Genomic DNA, 11,219 nt, shown 5'->3' on the forward strand with positions numbered 1-11,219 from the left:
TCATCCAACTCATCACCGTATAGCAAGCCTACGAATAGATTACTCATGAACGGTGAAGAGCATCATGGAATTGGCAATGAAGGAAGGTTGATGATGACGATGGCGACGATCTCCCTTCTCCGGAGCCCAAAACGGAATCCAGATCAGCCCTCCAGAGGAAGAATAGGAGGTGGCGGCGCCTCCGTATCGTAAAACGCGATGAACTCTTCTCCCTGATTTTTTTGGACGAAAGAGGTTATATAGAGCTGGAATTGGGGGTGGCGGAGCTCCGAGGGGCTCACAAGCATGCCTGCCCCGACCAAGGGGGGTGGCTGGGCCTGGTGGGCTTGTGGGCTCCTGGCTCCGTCCCTCAAGTTGACTCTTGCGCCAGTATTTTTTATATATTCCAGAAAAATTCCTCATAGATTTCAAGGTCATTCCGAGAACTTTTATTTCTGCGCAAAAACAACACCATGGCAATTCTGCTGAAATAGCATCAGTCCGGGTTAGTTCCATTCAAATCATGCAAATTAGAGTCCAAAACAAGGGCAAAAGAGTTCGGAAAAGTAGATACGACGGAGACGTATCAGCTCCCTGCTGGCCCACTGGCCCCCCTCTTTTCCTACAAGAAGGGTTTTGTCCTGGAAAAAATCAAGAGGAGGCTTTTCGGATGGTTCGCCGCCGCCACGAGGCGAAACTTTAGCAGAACCAATGAAGAGCTCCGGCAGGACGATCGTGCTGGGGAAATTTCCCTCCCAGAGGGGGGAATCATCGCCATCGTCATCACCAACACTCCTCTCATCGGAGGGGCCTCATCACCATCAACATCTTCATCAGCACCATCTCATCTCCAAACCCTAGTTCATCTCTTGTAACCAATCTCCGTCTCGCGACTCCGATTGGTACTTGTAAGGTTGCTAGTAGTGTTAATTACTCTTTGTAGTTGATGCTAGTTGGATTACTTGGTGGAAGAGTTTATGTTCAGATCTTTGATGCTACTCATTACCTCTCTGGTCATGAATATGATTATGCTTTGTGAGTAGTTACTTTTGTTCCTGAGGACATGGGATAAGTCATGCTAATAGTAGTCATGTGAATTTGGTATTCGTTCGATATTTTGATGTGTTGTATGTTGTTTTTCCTCTAGTAGTGTTATGTGAACGTCGACTACATAACACTTCACCATTATTTGGGCCTAGAGGAAGGCATTGGGAAGTAGTAAGTAGATGATGGCTTGCTAGAGTGACAGAAGCTTAAACCCTAGTTTATGCGTTGCTTCGTAAGGGGCTGATTTGGATCCACTAGTTTAATGTTATGGCTACACTTTGTCTTAATTCATCTTTCGTAGTTGTGGATGCTTGCGAGAGGGGTTAATCATAAGTGGGATGCTTGTCCAAGTAAGGGCAGTACCCAAGCGCCGGTCCACCCACATATCAAACTATCAAAGTAACGAACGTTTATCATATGAAGATGATGAAAACTAGCATGACAGAAATTCCCGTGTGTCCTCGGGAGCGTTTTTCCTCCTATAAGACTTTGTCCAGGCTTGTCCCTTGCTACAAAAGGGATTGGGCCACTTTGCTACACCGTTGCTACTTTTGTTACTTGCTACTTGCTACGAATCATCTCACCACACAACTACTTGTTACCGATAATTTCAGTGCTTGCAGATATTACCTTGTTGAAAACCACTTGTCAGATCCTTCTGCTCCTCGTTGGGTTCGACACTCTTACTTATCGAAACGACTACGATTGATCCCCTATACTTGTGGGTCATCAGGTATCTCTTCCAAGGTCTTCACAGTTTCAACACCCCTAGCAATAGGTATATTTGTTTTGGGTTGAGGAACTTTGGGTACGTTAACAAACCTAGGTACCTTCCTTGCGGGGGTTTCTACCTTTTTAGTCTTGATGGAGGATAGAGTAGTTCCTAAAGTTTCAAAAATATCCTCGATCTTGTCAATCCTAGAAGGGTCCAAATCATGGGATTTAAGGGTCTCCAAAGTTTTGCTCATTTTGTGCATGGAGCTATCAAGTCTATTTAAGTTCCCTTGAATCCTATGATCTACTTCATTTATTTTACTCATGCTTGGCATCTCTATCTCTATCTTCTGAAGTTTACTCATAACATGAGCTAAAGTGATATCATCCTTAATGTCAACAATAGGTGGGATTCCAACAAGATTTTCCATGACGTTAAGAGCCTCCCCAACAGGAGCTTCCAACAAATTCTCTCCTATTGCTGTGTCTAGAACAAACCTATGCCAAGAAGTAATACCAACATAAAATTTTCTAAGAAAAATAGTGGTGGATTGCTTCTTGGTGGCTCTATCTTGAGAATTTTTAATTCTATACCAAGCATCTTTCAAACTTTCTCCAACCCTTTGTTAGAAGGTGAGAATCTCTCCGTTGGGTGCACACTAGAGGTAAAGGATTTAGGCATACTAACTAAACAAAGCAAAGTTTTTTTGTGGTTTTTGGGATAGGAATCTAAAGCAAAAACTAAAAAGCAAACTAACAAGACTAAAAAGAAAAAGTAAAAGATAGCGTGCAACTCCCCTATCTTGAAGACTGGAGTCCACGGCAACGGCGCCAGAAAACTTTGCTTGATGACGAGATGATGTATATACTTCTCGCACCTCGTTGGTTACCCCAAGTGAAAGGTTGAGATGTAGTCAGCAACAAGTTTTCCCTCACACGGGAACTGTAAGGTTTATCGAACCAGGAGGACTCCTAGGATCAACAAGTAGGTGTCTTCCACCCTAGCGCTAGCAGAAGACGTGGACCTGCACACACACAAATAACTTTGCTCCCAACGAGTATAGAGAGGTTGCCAATATCTCCGGCCTTGTAGTTTGCAAAGGATCAAAACACAAGCGGGAAAGTAATAGTGATTGCAACAGAAAAGTAAATGAAAATGGTAAATGATGGAGGTGTAAACAATGATGGTGATATGGACCGGAGTCACATGATGTTCACTAGTGATGTCTCCCTCCCAAAAGATGATAAACAACTATGCTTGGGTAAACAAATCATAGTTGGGCAATTAAAACAATTATGAACGCACCGCAATGCTAATTATGCTACTTGATAGTTAGAGGTTCAATAGTAATGGGCAGTACGCCAAGACCAGTAGACCATTCATTCATACTTACTAATCATCCACATTGAGATATCTATCGAGAACATCTCACCGATATTAAGTTGCGAGCCCCACCCAAAGTGTAAACTCAAAGCAACGTACAAATGCATTAACGAACTATGCGTAAGGTAAACAATCCTTGCAACCTTAGTCACAAGCACCGTTGTTTTCTCCCTGGTGGAAACAACACATCCCCTAGTCTCATGTTTCTGTCACTCAAGCTAGACATCGAGGGGCATGAACCCACAATCATACATAACGCTCCCTCTTGGAGTTGCAATCTACTACTCGGCCAAAGCAATAAATAGCAACGGAGAACATGCATGAATCACTAAGGAACATAATATAAAAGGATAATCAAATATATAACTCATAACAATCTGAACATAATCTCATAATCCATTGGATCCCAATAAACCGAGCATAGCAATAGCAAGAGAATTACATAGATGTGTTGATCATGTAGGGCAGCTCACAAGGACTAAACATTGAAGCACAAGATTGGAGAGAAGACATCACATAGCTACTAGTCATGGACCCATGGTCCAAGGAGGACTACTCACGACATGTCCGAGAAGCGTCCATGGCGGTGGAGAAGCTCCCGAAGGTCAATCCTCCCTCCGGTAGGTTGCCGGGAAGAGGTCTCGTGATGCTCCCGATCTCGGAAGCGCTGCGGCGGCGGAACGATGGAGAAACTCGCGATTCTGGATGTAATGGGAAGGTTTTCTCGTGGAGGAGTAAATATAGGCCAAAGGAGGGCACCAGAGGAGGTGGGACCCACCCAGGCGGCCTCCTGGCGCGACCAGGGGGTAGGCCGCACGAGGAGGTCGCCTGGACGGCCCCTGGCCCCCCTCTGGCCCATCTTCGGTGATTTGGAAGCTTCCGTTACGCTGATTTTTTTATATATTTTTCCTGGAATTTTTTGGGCTTCGGAAAATTGGGTAAAACCCCTACAAAATAGACATCAGCAGACAGAAACTGGCACTGGGTGCACTGAGTTAGTAGGTTAGTCCAAATATGTGTAAAATGGTATAAAAGTGTAGCAAAACATATAACAATGTCAACCAAAAGATCATGGAACTAACATAAATTATAGATACGTTTGGGACGTATCAGCCGGTAACACTTTCTCTGTACAGCTGATCGCCCATCACAGTAGAAGCTTTCGACCTACGGACAATCTGCTTGGCTTCGGCTTCATCTTCAGGAAGTTCTCTTCTCAGGATGTATGCGATGTATGGTACTGTCCACTCGGGCGTGATCACCAAGATTTCCATAACTAGATCAACCACTGTTGGGACGTCAATCTCAGTCGGATTGGAGGCGCTCATCTGTTGTGGGGCTCTTCAGTGAAAGGATCCTCTTGCACCGAAGGAGTATGAAAGTGCTCCAGGAACACATTGTTGGGGATAGGTTTCCGAGTGGATCCAATCTTTGATAATTCATCAGTTGCTTGGTTTTTTAGTCGGGGAACATGGTGGATCTCCAAACCTTCAAACTTATTTTCAAGTTTTCTTACTGCATTGCAGTATCCAATCATGGCGGGGTTCCTGACATCCCATTCCTTAATCACCTGATTGACCACCAAATCTGGGTCGTCGTATACCATCAGGTGTCGGACGCCGAGTGAGATGGCCATACGCAACTCGTAGAGGAGGGCTCCATACTCAACCTCATTGTTGGAGGAATCGAAATGAATCTATAGGACATAATTAAGCTTGCCGCCTTTTGGAGACACCAACACCACACCAGCACCGGACCCATTTAACATTTTGGAGCCATTGAAGAACATAGTCCAGTGTGCCGAGTGAATCTGAGTTGGCTTCTGTTGTTCCACCCACTCGGCCATGAAATCAGCAAGGGCCTGAAACTTGATAGCTTTCTTTGCCTCAAATTTGATGTCCAAATATAGCATCTCCATGGCCCATTTAGCCACTCGACCTGATGCGTCTCGATTGTGAAGAATCTTTGATAGTGGGGCATCGCTGACGACTGATATAGAATGATCTTGAAAGTAATGTGCCACCTTCTTCGCTGACAAGTATATTCCATAAAGAAGCTTCTGGTAATGGGGATACCTTTGCTTCGAAGGGGTCAAAACTTCAGAAATGTAATAGACTGGGTGTTGGACCTTGTAGGCTTTGCCTTCTTCTTCTCTCTCGATGGTCAGAACCGTGCTGATGACCTGATTCGTAGCTGCGATGTATAAGAGTAGTGGTTCTTTGTTATGCGGAGCAGCAAGCACCGGTTGGGTGGAAAGCAGGGCTTTGAGCTCGACAAACACTGCTTCTACTTCATCATTCCACTCAAACACATCAGGTTTTTTCATCAGTCGGTATAAAGGCAATGCCTTCTCACCGAGGCGAGAGATGAACCGACTCAACACTGGTAGACAGCCTATGAGTTTCTGGACATCGTGCACCCGCACAGGGTTTTGCATCCGGATGATGGCGCCAATCTTCTCGGGGTTAACATGGATCCCATGTTCGGAAACGAGGAAACCGAGTAACTTCCCTCTAGGGACTCCGAAAGTGCACTTAGTTGGGTTCAGCTTGATGTCCTACTTCCTCAGATTGGCGAATGTCTGTGCTAGGCCAGTCAACAGGTCTGAACCTTTGCGTGATTTGACCACAATATCGTCCATGTATGCTTCAATGTTCCGACTGATCTAATCGAGCAGGCACTTCTGGATCATACGCATGGAAGTGGCGTCGGCATTCTTCAGACCAAAAGGCATGGTGATATAATAGAAACACCCGAAAGGAGTGATGAAGGACGTTTTCATTTTGTATGAACCAAACAGACGGATCTGATGGTAGCCAGAATAAGCATAAAGAAAAGATAAACGCTCACACCCCAAAGTCGAATCGACGCGGGGGAGCGGGAATTGATATTTCGGGCAGACCTTATTAATGTTCTTGAAGTCGATACACATACGAAGGGATTTGTCCTTCTTGGGGACCATGACGACATTCGCGAGCCACTCGGAGTGGCAGACCACGCAAATGAATTTGGCCTCCAGGAGTCGCGCCACCTCTTCGCCGATTGCTTTTCTCTTTTCCGCTGCGGACCGCCGCAAATGCTCCTTAGCAGGCCTTGCCTTTGGATCCACTCTCAACCGGTGCTCAGCCAGCTCCCTGGGTACACCCGGCATGTCAGCAGGCTTCCATGCGAAGATGTCCCAGTTCTCATGGAGGAACTGGATGAGCTCGGCTTCCTATTTGCTGTCGAGTGTTGTGGATATGTTGGTCGGAGCAGCATTGGGATCCGTCGGGTGGATGTTCACTGGTTTGACCTCGCCTGCCGACCTAGAGTAGGGACATGAGCTGGGTGATCCGACTGATCAAACGTTATGGGGGTGTGCGACCATTTGAGGTATGTGGTGGTGGAGGGTACTGCCATGTTGACTTCTCTGTTGATGACCTTCAGTCGACTTCTTCTCTCTACGTCAACAAAAATCATCAGAGTTTCTTGGACTTCAGGGTAATCATCTTTTTCTTTGTCGTTCTCCTTTTCTGGATCCTTTCCACTCGACTGGTCCTCTTTAAACTGCTGGATCAATAGCCTGCACTGACGAGTGGTGTGTTTAGGCAAAATCGGATTGCCATCTTCGTCTTTCTTCGTGTGGAGTATGCACGGCTGATCCAGAACATCTGAATGACCCTTGGACTTCTTGGGGGTGGTCCTTTGGACTTTACTTTGAATTTTCCTTGTGCCGCCCGGGCGGTTGCTTCTTCTGGAGTGGAACCATTAGCCTTGCGCTTCTGCTTCTGATTGGAATTGCCGTCGGCACCGTTGTCGACTTCTTTCCCTTTACCACTACGGATGCGGTCTTCTTCTTCGTTGTTGGAGTATCGGGCAGCAATCTCCATCATCTTACTCATGGACATGTGATACGTCTCCAACGTATCTATAATTTTTGATGGTTTCATGCTATTATCTTGTCAAACTTTGGATGTTTTGTATGCCTTTTATATCTTTTTTGGGATTAACTTATTAACTCAGTGCCAAGTGCCAATTCCTGTTTTTTCCGTGTTTTTTACCCTTTTCGGAGGAGGATTTTAAACGGAGTCCAAACGGAACGAAACTTCCAAAAAGATTTTTTCCGAAATATAAGAAGATCGGGGAACTTGAGAACTAAGGCAGTGGGTCACCAGGGACCCCACAAGCCCCCTAGCCGCGGCCAGGGGGACCGTGCCTCACAGGCTTGTGGGCTCCCTGGGCCACCTCTGCACTAGGTATTTCGCCTATATATTCCCAAAAATTCCAGAAAAAATCAGGAGATCATCGAAAGTACTTTTCCACCACCGCAAGCTTCTGTCTCTGCAAGATCCCATCTGGGGCACGTTCTGGTGCCCTCCCGCAGGGGGGATTCGGATACGGAGGGCTTCTCCATCAACAGCATGACCTCTTCGATGATGCGTGAGTAGTTCACCATAGACCTATGGGTCCATAGCTACTAGTTAGATGGCTTCTTCTCTCTCTTGGATCTTCAATACAAAGTTCTCCATGATCTTCATGGAGATCTATCCGATGTAATCTTTTTTTGTGGTGTGTTTGTCGAGATCCCATGAATTGTGGACTTATGATCAGATTATCTATGAATCTTATTTGAGTTTCTTCTGATCTCTTATATGCATGATTTAGTATCCTTGTAATTCCCTTTGAGTTGTGGGTTTTGTTTGGCCAACTTGATCTATGATTCTTGCAATGGGAGAAGTGCTAGGTTTTTGGTTCATACCATGCGGTGACCTCACCCAGTGACAGAAGGGGTATCGAGGCACGCATCGTGTTGTTGCCATCAAGAGTAAAAAGATGGGGTTTTCATCATTGGTTTGAGATTATCCCTCTACATCATGTCATCTTGCTTAAGGCGTTACTCTGTTCGTCATGAACTCAATACACTAGACTCATGTTGGATAGCGGTCGATGTGTGGAGTAATAGTAGTAGATGCAGAAAGTATCAGTCTACTTGTCTCGGACGTGATGGCTATATGTATGACCATTGCCTTAGATATCGTCATGACTTTGCACGGTTCTATGAATTGCTCGACAGTAATTTTTTCACCCACCGTAATATTTGCTATTTTGAGAGAAGCCTCTAGTGAACACTATGGCCCCTGGGTCTACTCCACACCATATTTTCAGCCTTACTCTTTTATTTCATTGCACTTTCCGCCTTCAGATCTCACTTTGCAATCAATCTTGAAGGGATTGACAACCCCTTTATAGCATTGGGTGCAAGCTCTTTTGTGTTTGCGCAGGTACTCTCGACTTGACGAGATTCTCCTGCTGGATTGATACCTTGGTTCTCGAACTAAGGGAAATACTTACTGCCCATGTGCTGCATCACCCTTTCCTCTTCAAGGGAAAAACCAACGCAAGCCAAGTTTCCGTCAACGTGCCAATTTCTGGCGCTGTTGTTTGAGAAGTACGAGAAGGATTTCTGGCGCTGTTGTCGGGGAGGAGCACGTCAAGAACTCATCCAAGTAGGTGTCGCAAACTCATCTCTTGCATTTACTTTTTTTGCCTCTCGTTTTCCTCTCCCCCACTTCTGAAAAAAAACAAAAATTTACAAAAAAAATATTTGCCTTTTCGTTCGCCCTTTTCTCTCGCTTGCTCTTTGTTCGCTTGTGTGCTTGCTTGCTTGCTGAAGTCACCATGACTGAAAACACCAAACTTTGTGACTTCTCGAATACTTATAATAATGATTTTATTAGTACTCCGATTGCTCCCGCCACTAGTGCGGAGTCATACGTAATCAATGCCGCTTTGCTAAATCTTGTTATGAAAGAGCGATTCTCCGGCCTTCCTAGTGAAGATGCCGCATCCTATCTTAATACCTTCATCGAGCTTTGCGATATGCAAAAGAAGAAAGATGTGGATAATGATGTGATTAAATTGAAGCGTTTTCCTTTCTCGTTGCGAGATCGAGCAAAAACTTGGTTTTCGTCTTTGCCCAAAAATAGTATTGATTCTTGCGATAAGTGCAATGATGCTTACATATCCAAGTATTTTCCGCTGGCTAAGATTATCTCTCTCTGTAATGATATCATGAATTTTAAGCAACTTGATCATGAACATGTTGCACAATCTTGGGAGAGAATGAAATTGATGATTAGAAATTGTCTCGCTCATGTCTTGAGTCTTTGGATGATTATTCAAATCTTCTACGCTGGCTTGAATTTCGCTTCTAGAAATATCTTGAACTCCACCTCAGGTGGAACGTTCATGGAAATCACGTTAGGAGAAGACACAAAACTCCTAGACAATATCATGACAAACTACTTTCAGTGGCACACTGAAAGGACACCTACTAGTAAGAAGGTACACGCTATAGAAGAAATTAATTCGTTGAGTGCTAAGATGGATAAGTTAATGAATTTGGTTGCTAGTAGAAGTGCTCCTTTAGATCCTAATGATATGCCCTTGTCTTCCTTGATTGAGAGTAGCAACGCTAGCTTGGACGTTAATTTTGTTGGTAGGAATATTTTTGGCCACAACAATGCTTTTAAAGGAAACTATGTTCCTAGGCCTTTTCCTAGTAACCCCTCTAATAACTTTGGCAACTCCTACAACAATACTCATGGAAATTACAATAGATTACCCTCTGATCTAGAGAGTAATATCAAAGAGTTTATCAACTCGCAAAAGATTTTCAATGCGTCCATAAAGGAAAAACTACTCAAAATTGACGATTTGGCTAAGAGCGTTGATAGAATGTCTAGTGATATTGCTGCTTTGAAAGTTAGATGTGCTTGATACGTCTCCAACGTATCTATAATTTTTTATGGTTTCATGCTATTATCTTGTCAAACTTTGGATGTTTTGTATGACTTTTATATCTTTTTTGAGACTAAGGGCCTGTTTGGGACTGCTCTGCTTCAGAAAAATCAGCTCTGCTCTCAAAATCGCAAGCCAAACGGGACAACTCCATGGTGTCCAGCTCCACGAAAAAACTCGAATCTGAGGGCCAGCTTCGTGTTTTCTGTGAAGCTCCTCAAGGGGTACTCCGAAAATTCTATTTTGATAACTAGACGTGAAGTTGTGAGATAATTACCCACCACTGCCACCCATAAGTCATACCGTTTTGTTCTTTTCTTTTCTTTTTCCCAGTGACACGACCTTAGATCGTTCTTTCTCCTTCAGCCGCCACCAGAACAGAACGCACGACCTCCAACCGCCGCCGCCGCAACCTGGATCGGCCGGCCGGAGTACGACCGCGGCGAGGAGACCACCGGAATGAGTCGATCTGATGGTCCTCCTCCACCTCCCCCAATTCCTCCTTCCATCCCCAGCAATCGGGCCTTTCCCCAGCAGGAGCAGCAGCGAGGACAGCCATGGCGCCCGTGATGAGGGTCGGCCTCTCCCGGCCCGATCCGTCCTCGACGACAGCAGGGATGGCCGGTGTGGCGTTCGCCTCTTCTGGGAGTACCCATTCTGCACCTGCTGCTGCTGCCGGCATGGATTCGGTGCACACCACCTGCACGAACAGCACCAAGAAGGGCCCGAACAACAGGAAGAAGCGTACAGCCCCTAAGGAAGAGCAGGTATATACAAATTTTCATTTGTATTCGTTATAGATGACTAGATGAATTATATGGGTATGTACAGTAGAGATGGCCACAGTAGATATCCATGAGCGTGTATGGCAAAATAATAGAGGAAAATTGAGAATACACAAAATTGATACATGAACACTGCAATGCAATTTGAGAATACACAAAATTGATGCAAAGTCATACTGAATCATACTATTATGTTCAAGGTGATTCAATGGAGTGGACCGACGAGTACGTCCAAATCATTTGTTCCTTGATGGCCGAACAAGTGGAACAAGGGAATCGTCCCAACACTCATTTGAACCCTTGAGCTTATAATACAGTGTGAGAAAGGTTCTATCAGATGACTGGAATTAGTTTGTCAAAGATGCAACTGAAGAACAAGTGGGATAAGTTAAAGGGTGATTGGTCTTGTTGGAATAAATTAATGAGGAAACAAACTAGAACAGGTTGGGACAGTTCGATGGGGGTTATTGTCCTGGACAATGAGTGGTGGAAGAAGGCGAGAAAGGTGAGTGTTCACAAATATTCCATTA

Source organism: Hordeum vulgare, chromosome 5H (assembly GCF_904849725.1).
Source record: "Hordeum vulgare subsp. vulgare chromosome 5H, MorexV3_pseudomolecules_assembly, whole genome shotgun sequence".
Classification (NCBI taxonomy): domain Eukaryota; kingdom Viridiplantae; phylum Streptophyta; class Magnoliopsida; order Poales; family Poaceae; genus Hordeum; species Hordeum vulgare.